Source organism: Halichoerus grypus, chromosome 11, assembly GCF_964656455.1.
Source record: "Halichoerus grypus chromosome 11, mHalGry1.hap1.1, whole genome shotgun sequence".
NCBI classification, from domain to species: Eukaryota; Metazoa; Chordata; class Mammalia; order Carnivora; family Phocidae; genus Halichoerus; species Halichoerus grypus.
The window spans coordinates 16244121-16258096 of NC_135722.1; the positions used below are offsets into that span (position 1 = coordinate 16244121).

Consider the following 13976-nt stretch of genomic DNA (forward strand, 5'->3'; position numbering starts at 1 on the left):
CAATGGGGAAGCCGGAATAGGTCCGTTTGGCAACTGGCATGTCTCTGCCTTGGGTGGAAGTGCCCCCTTTAGGACGATAAGTAAGTTTCCGGCTCACACACAGCGTGTGCCATGCCTCCCCCCGCCCCACTCCCCATCTCTGCTGAGGGGCTTCATGTGCAGGCATCAGGCCTCACCCCAACTCTGTGCCGGTGATGGGGGGGCCAGGACAGTCGTCCAAAGAGGCAGCCCCATCAGGTCAGGCTGGGGCGGTGGCTGGCCCTCTCTGGGCCTCATCCAGACACAGAAGGCAGAGGGGCATCTCCTAGTTTGGAGTGTCAGGCAAGGTTGCCATGGCTACCTCCCCGTTCTGCTTCCCACCCTGTCCCAGCCCACCCTGCTCTTGACTGGCAGCTGCAGAGCAGCCTCAGTCCCGCCCTACCCTCCTCTGTGCAAACGTACAAAGCCATCCGCAGGACCCTGGAAGGCAGCACCCTCCTCCCGACCCTGGGGGAGCCCTCCATGTCCCAGGGGACCCCTCTGGGGGGGAGCCATCATCTTATTTGGGAGCTTCCTCAGCATTTGCTATAGGCCCCAGCTGGGGGGAGCCATCATCTTATTTGGGAGACTGTAGGACCCCATTAGTGCCAAAGTGAGCAGAGAGTTACTTGGGGGAGCAAAGGGGCCGGGCTGGACTTGGGGAGATAGGAATATCCTTGGGAGCGAGCGCATCCTGCGGGCTCAGGCTGGGTAATTGGAGGGGGAGGGGGAGGGGATGGATGGCCGGGGGAAGAAGGGTTGGTGGCTCTTCTAACTGACAGAGTGTACCTGTCCCTGCCCCCACCCCCTGCCCTGGCCTCTGCACCTTTGTAGGCTCCTGTTCCTCAGTCCCCCCCCCCCCCCCCCCCCCCCCCGCCAGGTTCTCTGGAAGGAGGGAAAACAGGAACCAATCAGCCCCGGATGCCCATGACCTGCCAGGCACTGTGCCTTCCTTCATGGACACAACTTCATACCATCTCTGAGACAGGGGGAGTGCTGCTTGAGCCCCATTTTACAAACAGGAAGCTGAGGCGCAGAGAAGTTGAGTGATTTACTTCAGGTCACAGAGCTAGGAAGGAGAGGCGTCAGAATTCAAACCCAGCCTGCCTGACCCTTGAGGCCTCTGTGACCCTTGGAATTCCCACCCAAACCTGACGCTGAGAAGCCTCCCTGTCAGTTGTTAGGATGTATCTTTGTGCTAGGTGCCTCTTCCACCTCCTGGGATCCCCATGGATGCTCCACTTTCTGGAAGTGGAGAGTGAGGCTCAGCGGGGATTACGTCACAGCCCAACCTCACACAGCTAGAAGGAGGGGGAATTTAATCTGATTTGTCTGTCTCCAAAAAAAAAATGACTTCAGTCCAAAGCAATTCAGCAAATACTAATTGAGCACCTACTTTGTGCCCCGCCTTGACCTAGTGGATCTACAGGAGTAAACAAAACCCAAATCTACCCCACCATCAGAGCTCTCCTTCTCTGTGGGGGAACAGACAAAAACAATGGACAAAAGATGAGTCACTGAGAATCCTAGAAGGTGACAAGTGGTAGGGAAAACGCTGAGCAGAGTGAGGGAGGGTGGGCAAGCCAGGAGTGGGGTAGGAGCAGGATAGGTACTAAACAGGGCAGGCAGGGCGGGCCTCCGTGAGAAGGGGACATTCTAGCAAAGACTTGAAGAGCTGAGGAAGTGAACCAGTCGACTCGCAGTACCTGGCGCATAAGAGATGCTTACGAAACACTTGCTGAGAGAATGAACTCATTCGAGGACTCCCCAGGCAGGTGGGGATTGCACGCTGTTCATAAGTAACAATGGTTACCACGTGTTAGCCCAAACACGGTCACAGTTGCTTCCTCGCTCACGGTGTGGTGTGGACGAGACATTCTGCACCACACTGGAAGGCAGGTATGGGGAGGACCGCCTGGAGCCTGGTCTGCCAGGAGCAGCGGGGCTGAGCTCCTCCCCGACGACGGCTCCATTCTGCTCTCTCTGGGACTTCGGACTTTTCTGGAAGGGAGAAAACTGCCAACCACAGAAATTTGCGCTGGGCAAAGACCTTCGGGCAAGCCAGACAGTCTAGGAGGAGGTGGGGGTTGCGGCTTGGTGCATGGGAGCTAATCAAGGGGCCGGGCCTTTGGTTCTAAAAGGAAAACCCAGGGACCCATGTTCCTCGCAAGCCTGCTGGGGCATTCAGCACAGCCCAGCTCACTGTTTGCTCAGAGACCAGCAGACATGGTAGTTTTGAGGTTGAGGCCGTGAGATTTGGGGGTAGGCTGGGGGTGGGGGCACGATCTGCAGACTCTGCTTGGGAGGGAAATCCTGACGGTGCTTGCAAAAGTAAACTTGCTTTCCTATAATTAGATACATATTTATTTTAAAAGGTTATAATTTCCTACTGGTTGGCTGCTTGATAAATACAGACTTTATTATTGTTTTTCTTAACTGCAGCTCAGGAAAAACAAATCCAGGTTTGGACATGAGTAGGGATGTCCTGATGATCCTGGGCAGCAGTCTTCCTCTAAACCCCACCAGAACCAAGAGCAGAAGGGATGGAGCTGGAGTGAGTCTGGGCAGCACAAGATGTGGGGGGAAGGCAGAGGGTAGAGAGAGAGCGTTCCAAGTACTGGTTATAACTGGTTCTAACTGGGACACAATTACCACCCTGCTGTTCCCTCCTCCCTGCTTTCCCTCACGTACCACCCTCTGCCCAGAATGCCTTGCCTTCTCCAGAGCTGCACATCCAAATCCTATCAATGTATGGCTGAAAGGCCACCTCCCCCAGCAAGCCTCCCTGGATTCCCCTGCTTGGCAAGAGCTCTCCTTAATCTGAATTCCCACATCCTGTCCTCGGTTCCTGAAAGGCAGTTGCCACAGTGCGTTGTGGTTACTTGGTGTTGTGGGTTGAATTGTGTCCCTTCTCAAAAAGATATAGTGAAATCCAACCCCCGCTTCCTGTGAATGTGACCTCACTTGGAAAGTGGGTCTTTGCAGATGTAATTCGTTAAGAGGTGGTCATTCTCAGGGCGGGCCCTAATGCAGTAAGACTGGGGTCTTCATAAGAACAGCAGAGACATAGAAATGGACACACGTGGAGAACACGATGTGACGCAGTGGAGTGCGGCTGCAAGCCAAGGGTTACCGGCTACCAGCAGAGGCAAGGAAGAGGCCAGGGAGGATCCTACCCAGAGTCTCAGAGGGACTGCGGCCCTGCTGACACCTTGATTTTAGACTCCAGCCTCCAGAACTGTGAAAGAGTAAGTCTCTGTTGTTTTAGTCCACTCAGTTCATGGCTCCTTCTTACAGCAGGTCCCAGGAAACTAATCCACTGGGGTGCAGGCCTTTTCTCTCTCCTGGAGAAAGTTCCTTGCTCATGAAAGTATCTGGCACAGTCTAGGTGCTCGATAAATATTTATTTTTATTTTTTTTTAAGGATTTTATTTTTATTTTTTTTTAAAGATTTTATTTATTTATTTGACAGAGAGGTAGAGAGCACAAGCAGGGGGAGAGGCAGGGGGAGAGGGAGAAGCAGGCTCCTCACTGAGCAGGGAGCCCGACGCAGGGATCGATCCCAGAACCCTGGGATCACGGCCTGGGCTGAAGGCTGACACTTAACCGACTGGGCCACCCAGGCGTCCCTCAAGAAATATTTGTTGATGAGAGGAAGGGCTGGGCAGTCCCCAGAGAGAAGGACCCACCTCTGGCTGGTCTTTGTGGCCCCACGTTGCCTCGTGCAGACTGCTGTCCCAGCTCGCGTCCCCATGGCCTCCAGTCCGGATCACCCCAGCAGACTCCCCGCTGGCCTCTCGGCCTCCACTCTGGTCTTCCAGCCGCTGCCTCACACTTTGCTGAATGCTTAGGTCATTTCAAAGCAAAAGGTTGGACTTTCCAACCTTTTTGCTTGGCCTGGAGCGCCCCGTCCTCCCTGTCCACCAGGCGAACTCCCCCTGTCCTTGGAGCCTGAACTCCAAACCCTGTTTCTCACCAGCTTTCTGGAACGGCCGCCCAGCCTTTTCCTGGGGGCATGGTGTGTTTCCCACTCTGTGCTCCCCCGTACTTTCTGTGTTTTCCGTCTCAGGGACAGCTCCTATCAACCTGGCTTCCACTTATGTGTTGACCTGTCTGTCCTCCCTGCTGGGCTGCCGGCATCTTGAGACTGGTTATTTCTCACCTTGTCCCCACTCCCTCCTAGCAGAGGAGGGGCCGGTGGGCTCTGAGGGATGAATGAGGGAGGAACCCAGGCCGAGGGGCCCACCCTTGTCTTAGGGAGCTTGTCAGAGGCTTTTCACATCTGCCTGCCTCCCTTCCAGGGCCCAGGGTCCCAGAGGCTTGCGGGGAGGCCTGCTGGGCAGGGCTGTCGAGGGGCTTTCCAGTGGCTTCCTGGTCTGCACTTCTCAGGTCTGAGATGAGGGACCCAAGACCGAAGGAAAGGCTTATCCCAGGGCCCATGAGCCACCCGTGGGCACATTCCTCCCCAAGCCCCAAGATGTGACTAGAGCCTCCAGGCTGTTTACTTAACAAGGCTCTTCAGCATTAGGGGCTGGGACTGAGGCATTTGGTGAGGAAAGGAGGAGGGAGAAGACAACAGAGTTCTTCCAGAGGAGACGAGGATTTAGACTTACGGTGTACCTACTACGTACCAGGCCCTGGGCCGGCTGCTTTGACATTTCCCAGCACAGCCTAGGAGGTAGGTACTATTGACGATGGAGGACCTGAGGCTCAGTTGCCCCAGGCCCCACGGCTGCTAGAGCTGGCATGTGAACCCAAGCCCCTGCCAGGCCCAGAGGCGATAAGCTTTTCACTACACTGTTGTGCCCCCCTCTCCCAGAACGGGCACCAGAGTCTGGGGCAGGTCGTGGCCTCAGAGGTGGCCAGTCCCAAAGGGCAGCAAACCCTGTGTTTTCTCAGGTGCCCGGAGAAACATCCTGTCATCTGTGTTTTTCAAAATGGTAAAGAAAGCTCTGGGGTCCCCAGGCCCTGGAAGGCGCTCTTCCTCCTCCGTGGAACAGTGAAGTCAAGAGGGAGGAAATTAAGCATCAGGCTGGGGGCTCAGACTAGGAGGATCCCATCCACGGTGCGATGGGGCTAACACACGGGGCCAAAGGCCACATTAATGGGGCTGGCATGTCCAGAAGGAGGGAGGGGATGCCTCTGCCAGACCTTGCATGGGCCGAACCACAGTCTGGGCGGGGTCCACTCCTCTCCCACTGAGAGAGACATTGCCTGGTGAGGGGGCTGGGGACTCTGAGCCCAGAGAAGACACAGCAGCAAATGAAAACTGTCATCAATACCTCAAGGGCTCTCCAGTGGAGGGGCAATTAGATTCCTTCTGGTTCTAAGAGCCGAAGCAAGGACCAGTAGCTGGAAGGTGCAGGAAGACAGACTTCACGTCTCTCTTCTTAGAACATAAGGGGTTCCCTCAAAGGGAGTCAGGCCTCCATCAAGGAGTCATTAGAGTGAGACGGTAAGAAGGAGATTCGGCATGAAGCGCTGGGCTGGGCCGGGTGCCTGGCCTCGAAGACACTCCCAGCCTCACTTGGATTCCGAAATCCCCTGTGGCCGTGCATCAACTATGTGCTGAGAGCTCAGCTGCCCCGCTCTTCTGAAGGGGGCATTTCTCCCCCATAGTCGGGCCTGGGAATCTGCATTTAGATGATTCTGCTATACAACCAGGTTGGAAAATCACGGGGGCGACAACATCCTTGAACACATCCTCCCACCCCCACTGCAGAGATGCTCGCTGCCTCCCACTCAGCACCTCATGTTCAGGCCCAGGCCCAGGCCTGAACTGCTGCAGACCCAGAGGTCTGGACTGGCTGAGATTTTCTGTGGCAATACACTCAGGACATGTGTATGCTCTGGGGACCCTTTCCAACATGCTCCTCTGGGGAAGCGGGAACCAAGTCTTGATATCATCTGGCCTGGATGACAGGGTCAGGGAGAGGCATCCCTAAGGCCTGGGGTATTTCTCCGGCATGTTTGCCAAAAACAGGGAATGACAGTTAATTTATGTGTCCACTCAGCTGGGCCACAGGGTGCCCAGATATGTGCTGTGAAGGTATTTCGGAGGATATTAACAGTGAAATCTGTGGACTTCTGATAAAGCAGAATGCTCTCCATCATGTGGGCGGGTCTAATCCAATGGGGTGACAGCCTGAATAGAACAAAAGACTAACCTTCCCCTTCTGTAGCAGAAGCCTTGGATTTCAGCTAAAGCTGGCCCACCCTATAGATTTTGGACTTACCAGCCTCTATAATTGTGCGAGTCAATTCCTTAAAATAAATCTCTTTAAACACACACAGCACGCATACACACACACCCTATCGGTTCGGTTTCTCCGGAGAACCATGACTAATACACAGGGAGACGGACCAAGGCGATCAACAGAGGAATTGCACGAAGCCGAGCACCAGGTTACCAGGAACTGCCTGGCATGCAGGTGGCACAGAGAATATGAAAGCTCATTCTGCCAAAGCCATTTCCCTCTGCTCTGAAGTCGGCTTCAGAAACTCAGAGCTCTGGCAGGCGGGGAGATGTACGTGAAGTTCCTCAGAACCTCGGCGGGAAATGCAGAGCGAAGCCCAGCCGGGAACTCAGTAATTGGGGAGCCAGCAGGTAGCCTGTGACAGCTGATTGAGAGCACATGCCATAACCTGTCTGGACACAGAGGGGATGCAAAAAGTGGGGGGGGGGGCGTAGAGGGAGGGAGCCTCCAGAGAACTTGAAAAAATGACATAGAGGCAGAGACCCGCAGAGGTCAGCTCCGCAATCAGCACGAGAACTGAGGTGAGGAAAGCTCATGGGGGATGTTCCCAGCCTTTGAGATCCCAGATTCCCGAACCAAAGACCCTAGGGGTCATCCTGTCCAGTCCTCTGCCTCCGGACTGAAGAGCTGGCAGCCCAGGCAAGAGTGATCCTCAGGGAGGGAAGTGGGGAGGGGAGGAGGGAGAGAGGGAGGGGGGAATCTTGATGACATAATGCCCTCGACCTGAGCAGCTTTGGAGAACCTACTGCGTGCCAGGCATTGAGTTAGGAGCTTGCCATGCATCATCCCACTGAACATGGACAATAACAATATGCAGTGGGCACAACTACTATGCCTACCCTACCAATGAGGAAATTAAGGTACTTGGTGGAGTCCCTGGTACAGGTGGAAAGTGGCAAAACTGAAATTCCTACCCAGATCAGCCTGATTCCAAAGTCCTTGTTCTTAACCACCAAGGAAGGAAGAAGAATAGTGGGTGGAGGGGAAAGAGAGTATAATCCTCCCATTTTATGAACAAGGAAGTAGCCTAAGAAGGACAAAGAACTTTCCGGGGTCTGGGGTCTGGTGGCAGGTGGTATGGACTCAACATGGGAGTGTTTGTAGGGGTGGGGTGGGTGGGACTGGGTGCAGGGTCCACCACTGAAGGCTGCAGAGCTGGTTCAGCGCAAACAGGAAAGGACACCAGAGGAGAAGCCCCAGCCGGCTTGCCCACCACCCCCAGCAAGCGTGTTCTCAGGGCCCGGAGACAGCCTCTTGCCAAATCTCTCCGACAACCCCGGAATCCCACCTTTTGTGTCCTTCTCCTGGATTTCTCCTTGAAGCACAAACACCCCAGGGAGACGTGGCACACTGCGATCCAGTTCAAACACCTTCAGTAGGGGTGTCTATCTGGTGACTTTTTTCAAATGTCGCTGGACGTGCCCATGCTATTCCACCACCCTAGACTGCTCCCTCTTCCCCATCCCCATGCGCTTCTGGGGAACTCACCCTTTAAGATACAAGCCAAACATTATTACCTCTGGCAAGTCTTCCCGGATGCCCCCCGACCCCTAGCCCCTCAGCACCCAGGCAGTCTGTACATTCCTCCGCACTGTTTTAATTATGTGTTGACTCGTCCGTCTCTGTTAGACTGTGAGCGTGTGAGCTCTTTATGTGAGAACAAGGATTGTATCTTTCTCATTGCTGGTGACTCGCTCTGGGCCTGCTACATAATTAGAGCTCGATGAGTATCTCTGGAATGAAGGCCGGTGTGTAAGCAGCCATAATGCCGGGTGGAAGCGGGTAAGAAATGAGATGATAACAAGAGGGACGAGGGAGGGAGGGGGACTTGGTTCTAAGTCTCTCCGGAAATGGTGGCATTGCAGAGGGCTCCTAAGGCCTGGGCAGGGTGTCCGCGGGCAGAGATGGGGAGGACAAGGGGCAGCTTGGGGGCTCTGCCGAGCGTCCGTGGAAACATACTGCAGACACCGCCCTGGAGTCTCCGAAGCAGGGCCTGAGACCCGACCTCAGCAGCGCGTCCGCTGAACCTGACCTTGCCCTTCCAGCCATAACAGGAGGGCATCCACACCCCAAGGGCAGACAGCCTTTCCTTCAGGCCCCTAGAAGGAGAAATAAGTTTGGACATTTGAACACTGTGGCTGGATTTTCCATCGTGCTGATGCACCTTGATTTGTTGTGCGGCGCGGTCCTGCTCAGTCACCTTCTCTGCTCCCTCTTTTTCCCTCTGTGGGCCCAGAGCCTTGGGGGGCCAGTCGGGGCTCAGGAAGACGCAGCGGGTGAGCCTTTCCTGCTGCTTCCTGAGACCCTCTGTTCTTTGGGACTCTGTGAAAACCGGTGAGAAGACAAGTTTCTGTACCAAGAAGCATATTTGGACGTGTTGACAAGGTCTCTATAGTAACCAGGAACTTGAATGAATGTTGCCAGAAACCCAGAAACAAGGCGGCGTATTTTCTCCCAAATTGGTCAGTTGTATTCAGGAAGCTGGCCCGTGGGCTGGGGGCTTAACGCGCACACACGGACGATGAGAAGCCGGCAACTGGGGCCCTTCGTTCACTGGCACCGGGGGCTTCACTGTGTGTGCAGGGCTGCCTGGTGCCCGTGAGCCCGGGAATCGAGACCTCTGCCTTGCTGGCAATTCAGTTGTACTTTTTTTTTTTTTTAAAGATTTTATTTATTTATTTATTTGAGAGAGTGAGAGAGAAACAGCTTGAGAGGGGAGAGGGTCAGAGGGAGAAGCAGGCTCCCCGCTGCGCCGGGAGCCCGATGCGGGACTCGATCCCGGGACTCCGGGACCATGACCTGAGCTGAAGGCAGTTGCTTAACCAACTGAGCCACCCAGGCGCCCTCAGTTGTACTTTTGATTAAGGAACAACAACAAAATAAAATAAAATAAAATAAAATAAAATAAAATAAAATAAAAAACAAAGACAACAAAACTGAGAAGAAAAATAATTTAAGGTGAATCTATGTGAACCTATGTGCCAGGCTGGGTTGTAAACTCTTTGTGTGGACTTCCGGTATCCGGGAAATGACAGCACACAGTTTCTGGAATGCACACTTTGGGACAAAAGGGCATAGGTGAGGAAGGTAAGGGAAAGGGGTAGGGGGCTGGGCATTTTTAGAGCACCGAGTTTTGCCTAAATTGAGAGGCCCAAGGGCAGAGTGGTCGGCACAGGATACCAAAGCCAGTCTACTCGGTTCAAACCTGGCACTGTCCTCTCTGATTTTGTGTCCCGGCTTCTGCGTCACCATTCTGAGCCTCTGTTTCCCCAGCAGCAAAATACAAGGGGTATGAAGATTAATGAGCAAATACATATAAAGAGTTTACAACCCAAGCTGGCACATGGTACATGTGGGTTAATGTTGGCCATTATTATTATGATTATATTAACTTATTTAATCTTTACCATAACCTATGAGGTACACACTTAGATTCTTCTTGGTTCTCAGATAAGGTAACAGGTTCAGGGAGCGCCATTCCCTGCTCGGGTCACACAGCTGGTAAGAAGCAGCAACCAACGCCAAGCTGGGCTATCGCCTTACCCCTTGATCCCTGCAGTAGGACCGGGCTCCTCCTCTGACTCGGCAATGGCAGGACTGGTCCCAGCTCCTGAGATCTCAGTCCTGTCACGGAGGCCCCATCCACCCCCAACATGTGACCCCCACAGGATGGGGTTCACGGAGCAGAGTGGGCCTCCTTGGGCGAAACCTTCACTCTATCCTCCTCTCAGATGTTGGAATCATGGCGAGGTTGGATCAAGGCAGTGTCCCTGTGGTCTTTCCTTCCCATGGCTCCTTCTCACCTGGGATGACAAAGCAGTGGGCTGGGAGTCAGCAGACCTGGGTTCTCGCCCCAGCTCTGCCACCGGCCCAATGTGTGACCTTGGGCAAGTCACTGTCCCCATCTCTAAAATGATGGAGTTGGATTCAGCCATCCTGAGCTCTCTGAGATTCTAAGTTTACAATTCAGAGGATCAGAATGTCACATCTCACATATCAAGATGAAAAAGTGAGTGTTTCAGCCAGTTGACTGCAATGAGAAGTGATAACCCATCCCTTAAGTGCCCCTTGGAAGCACATCCATTTAGCACATACCATAAATTCAAAGAGAGCAGGGAGAGAATCACTGTTTGCTTTGCACACCCCAAGCTTGGTGCTTCACACAAGAGCTCATTTAATCCTTACAGCAGCCTGGTGACATAGGGCCTGTTTGTGATGCCATTTTACAAAGAGGCAACTGAGACTCAAAGTAGTCAGGTTGAACCAGTAGATGTGACCTTTGGACCCAAGGATTTCTGACTCCCAATCTATTCTTGCTACAAGATCCTGAGCAAGCAAAAACAAATTCCAAGCAAATACATGGCTTCCTTTTTTTTTTTTTTTTTCTTTTTAAAGCATCTTGCCTTTCAGGAGCTGCTCTTACACAGTTTTTCCTCCACCAGCAGAGCAGGAACTGAGACCCAGTTCAGATATTCCAGACTCAGACCCTGGAACAAAAAGAAGCCTAATCAGGGCCTGGAAAGCTTGCTGAATCTCTAGCACATGGCTGGCTGGTGTCTTCTGAAGTCAGCCAAGCTGGAGCCTGCCCGGGGGGCTGAAGGATCATTTCCCTGGTGGCACTGAACCTACACCCCATGTGTTTCCCATCTTCCATGGTTCTCCTGTCCTATCCAGGTTCCTTCGTTGCAGGCAGTTTACCAGACATCCAAGTACCAACTGTGTTCACGTGTAACTGGCCTGGCCCTCCCAGGAGCCACGGCCCCTTCCTGCCCCTCCTTAGGAAGCAGAGCACCCACGGTCTCCCAGATGGAGTTGGGGGCTTTGGGGTCGGACACTCCTGCGTCCGCAGCCTGGCTCTCAGCCATTTCTTAATCATGTGATCCTGGCAAGCCACCTCACCTCACTGGCCTTCAGCTTTTACATCCGAAAAGTGGAAATAATATTTCCTCTAAGAGGTATATACAGATGAATGAAACAGTGCTTTCGATCCAGGTTTTGTGATGGCCGCAAAGGGGCTGCTGGAGGGGGAGGGAAGGGGGCGGAACGGGAAGACTCAGGCGCCCCGGCGCCCCACCCCAACCCCCTCACAGCAGCTGCCCAGGTGTTTGGTTTCCATGGCTGGGTTCCTCTGTGATTCTGGGGGAAGGAACGGGGTATGCCGTGGAAAGAAAGGGTACAAATTCCTGTTCTAGTTCTTGTGGAAATGCTTGGTACCCAGTAGGCACTTAATAAATGTCAGCACTTTCCTCTTTCCTTCTTCTTGCCCCCTATCATTCTCTCCCCCGGGGTTCTTTATTAGATGGCTCAGCTAAGGACTGAACCCAAAGAAATGGAGAGAAGGCAGCAGGATGAGTATGGAGTATTTTCAAAATATCAAGTCAATCACCCAAGTATGGGGTCCACGGTGAGGGGGTCAAGCAGGCTGTGACCCAACACATCATCGCGGCACATCATGGCCCAGACTCAACTGGCAGCTCCAGGCCAAGGGCCCTCTGCCTGCAATGAGCACCAGAAAACCAGGCTCCCGGGAAACCCAGGCACAGAGCCCTGCTCCACCTACGTGCCACTCACAACAGGCTGGCTTCCTCCTCCTCTCGCCCAGGGAAGACCCAAAGGGACACAGCTCTGAAGATGTGTGAAGGGGCCCAGGAGGCGGGGAGGCCCTAGTGGTAAGGCCTGGCTGCTTTCTGCAAATAAGCAGGGCTTGCTGAACTGTGAGGGCCCCAAGATGGAGCAAAACCTGCCATCAGCCCTGCCCGGTTTCCGCGGATCCTCGGAGAACCGTCCTGCTCTGGAGAACAGAGCCACGACTGGAGCCACAGCGCCACCTTCAGGCTCGCGTCCACCTTGCTTTTTCCCTGCAAAACGCCGCTTTGGGCTGCAGGTGGTATGCTGGGGGCTCAAAGCAAATCCACCGAACCTCTGAGATGTTGTGCTGCTCATGTGCTCCAACAGATGGGCTTGGGGTGGAGAGAAAAGTCGTCGATAACACGTGTATGGCAGCCAGGACCGTGCTCCAGACAGGAAGCTGGCGGAGCTAGAAGCCAATCTTCCATCTTGGGGATGGGAACACGGAGGGTCAGAGACCTGTCCACAGTTACAGAGTGACTTGCAGGCAGAACGATTACCTGACCCCAGGCTCTTGAAGCATCCCGTGTCTCTCGATCTGGATGGCTGTTCACCTGTCAGTTCCATAATAACTTTACTGTGTAAGAGACAACCATCATGAGCCTGCAACACACACACTAGAGAGGGGCTCCTGTTCACCCAGAAATGCCAGGATATGGGGCCCAGTTTAGAGGTTACGGCTGCAGATCAGCATCACAACAGGGGCTCCGTGGGGACTGAGGAGAGACTTCTCACAGTGGATGGGAAGGGATTTCATCACAGGACTCACCTACCTTCCTATATACCCTCACACTCACCCTCTCCATCAGGCAAACTCCTACTCCCCCTTCATGACCCACTCACAAATTGCTGTCTTATGAGGACTTCTTTGACTTTCTCTCCATGCCAGTACAGTCTATCATTTTTACCTTGTGCCATCACTGTATCTACTTGAGATATCAATCACTGAATCCTCCTATATTACGATGACTTGACTGTCTCCTTGTCCAGATGGGGAATTCTGGCCAGGAAAACCAGCCCTCATTCCTCCTTGTGTCTCCAAAGACCAGCCACAGTAGGTACATAGAAAACGAGGGCGGACAGATGGATGGATGAGTGGATGGTGAATAGATGAGTGGATGAATGATGAGTAGATGGATGGATAGATGGATGGGTAGGTGGATGGATGGATGGATGGGTAAGTGGATGGATGATGGATGGACGGATGATGGGTGGATGGATGGCAAATGAGCTAACTCTAGGGGATGGCGTAGAACAGGGATGGCATTCAATGTCATTGAACAGGGATGGCATCTAAGGAGACATACATCTAAGAACATATTTCCAAGCCAAAGTCAAAAAGCATAAATGCAGATGTGCATGTGAAGAGGAGAAGCATGCTGGCCTCATCCATCAACCCCCTCATTCTGACCACCTCTTTCTCTGGTTTCCCAGGGAACCCACTGGAAAGCGGATAGTGGTTTTCTAGATGTGGTTCCTGGGATACCCGTACCAGAATCACCTGGGCCGTTTGTTAAAGTGCAGATTCCTGGGCTCTGCCTCAGTGAGTCTGGGGCCGGGCCTGGGAATCTGAATTTTTAATTAGCCCCCACCCAAGTGACTCTGATGCATGGGTAACTTTGTCAAGCACTCACGAAGGAGGAATGGCATCCAGGGACATGCCAGGAATTGCCTTTGTTGACCGCTGGCCAGAGAGGTTGAAAACTTGACCCAAAGTCCCACACACTACATGGCAAAAGTACCTAGAGTCCTCAAAGACCGAGAAGCCCAGAGGAAGAGGAGGGCCTCTAACTCTGTCCATCCCTCATGCCCGCAGCCTGAGCAGGCTGGCACATGCCCGGAACAAAGAGCCTGCCCTCACCCCCCAAGCTGCAGTGAGCAGCGCCTATCTTGTGTTCCCTGCTCCCTCCCGAAGCCCAAAGCACCAGGCTCGCTGCGTGTTTACCAAGGCAGAGAAGCCAGCAACTGTTGTCGGTGTCTGCTTCTACCTAAATACAGATCTGGCTCCCAAACGCTGCCAGCGAACCTTACCAGACCTGGCACACTCGCGCCAGAGGTGTTCAGGCTGGAAAG

The 13976-nt window shown here is 53.5% G+C and overlaps 1 long non-coding RNA gene across 5 annotated transcripts in view; it reads right to left on the reverse strand.

Annotated features, from left to right (window-relative positions):
- LOC144379420 (uncharacterized) overlaps nt 1-13976 on the reverse strand; it is a 50256-nt gene that overhangs the window by 19789 nt on the left and 16491 nt on the right. For 2 of the 5 annotated variants that reach the window (XR_013442355.1, XR_013442356.1), the window contains exon 4: nt 8642-10078. The exons of 1 other annotated variant lie outside the window; for it this stretch is intronic. This is a non-coding gene — a long non-coding RNA (uncharacterized LOC144379420). Of the gene's footprint in view, nt 1-8637; nt 10079-10678; nt 10763-13976 lie in introns of those variants that run through there. 2 more of the 5 variants (XR_013442357.1, XR_013442358.1) reach the window with 2 other exon arrangements.